The sequence below is a fragment of the Loa loa genome, assembly GCF_000183805.2.
Source record: "Loa loa unplaced genomic scaffold supercont3.29, whole genome shotgun sequence".
Lineage (NCBI taxonomy): Eukaryota > Metazoa > Nematoda > Chromadorea > Rhabditida > Onchocercidae > Loa > Loa loa.
Window position 1 is genome coordinate 301,699 of NW_018108209.1, and position 1,286 is coordinate 302,984.

The window sequence follows — 1,286 nt, forward strand, 5'->3', positions numbered from 1 at the left end:
GAAGGCAAAGAGGTGTATCCATCATTTGCGTGTTGTGTTACGAAAGGTTTTTTAGATGTAATGTTAAATTAAAATTTAGCAAAATTAGCTTGTGCATGTGGGATACGATGTAATAAAACAAAAAGCGAAGTTTATTATAGTTAATTTGTTATAATAGAGCAAAAATAAATGAAATAAGTTCAAATATTCGAAATGTAGAAGAATTTAAGGTAACAATAACGAGGAGAGACGAAGGAAAATTTGATCTGGGAATCTTTTTATGACTTCTCATTTGATTCACATAGGGAGACATTTTACATGATAGTTGAGATTGTTTACATATAGGAATAGTTACAACAAGAGTATACCAACAATCTTTACATATATGAGGAAAAAATTACTTATATGAAGAGTGTTTACAATCTTACAAATCGATATCTTCGTATTCCATTAAAATTGTTAGCGTTTTGCATGGTTGTTAATGCGAAAAAATTGAACAAATGTCAATATTGGCACTGCTCCTTGCTAAAAATGTGCCATAAATAATGAAATGTACTAAACTACATAGTAGACTCGACTTGAATTCTTTCGCTAAGTGATACGATGCTTACAACCTTGCAGAATGTATACGATCTCATCTTGATAATAGCAAATAAGAACTTTTATTTACGGAGACTATGGGCTAGATTAGAAAGGATATTATTGCCGATGTGACCATCAAGATTAGATTCATTCATAGTATGAGTCTTTTAGATTGTGAGTGCTCATACAGGGCAAGTGATACGGTTGAAATAGTAAACCATCGGGTCGTCTTTGTCATCTCAGCCTTGACATGGTACGTCATATCTTGTCCGGAATTCTGGACGAAGCCATCTTATGTAGATTATTCCGAGAACAAATTGAAACAACTGCATGTTACATGACAAAGATACTGCCGGCACGATGCCTGCAGGAATTGTTAGGTATAAATCCAGTAAGAAGAGAAAAAAACAAATAGAATAAGGAGAACAAGTCTTCTGTTTCATCGAGGTAAATTGTCAGGAACATTAAAATGTAGTCTGTTCACTTTTCTGGACTTTTCAGGTCTAGATGAGTAAATTAATAGCTAGAGTTCTGCTTTTTAAGTTGTTCATACACTTTGGAAAGTTACCGCATCGAAGGAGCTAATCATGGTTGGAATATGCATGGTCGTCGACGACAAGAAGAAAATTGTGATAGAGCCCGTAACAGTTTGACAGTTTGAAATAATCGATGGCATATTTACAGTATGGAATTTCCTGTAAGAGTAATTGCAACCTGGGCGGTAA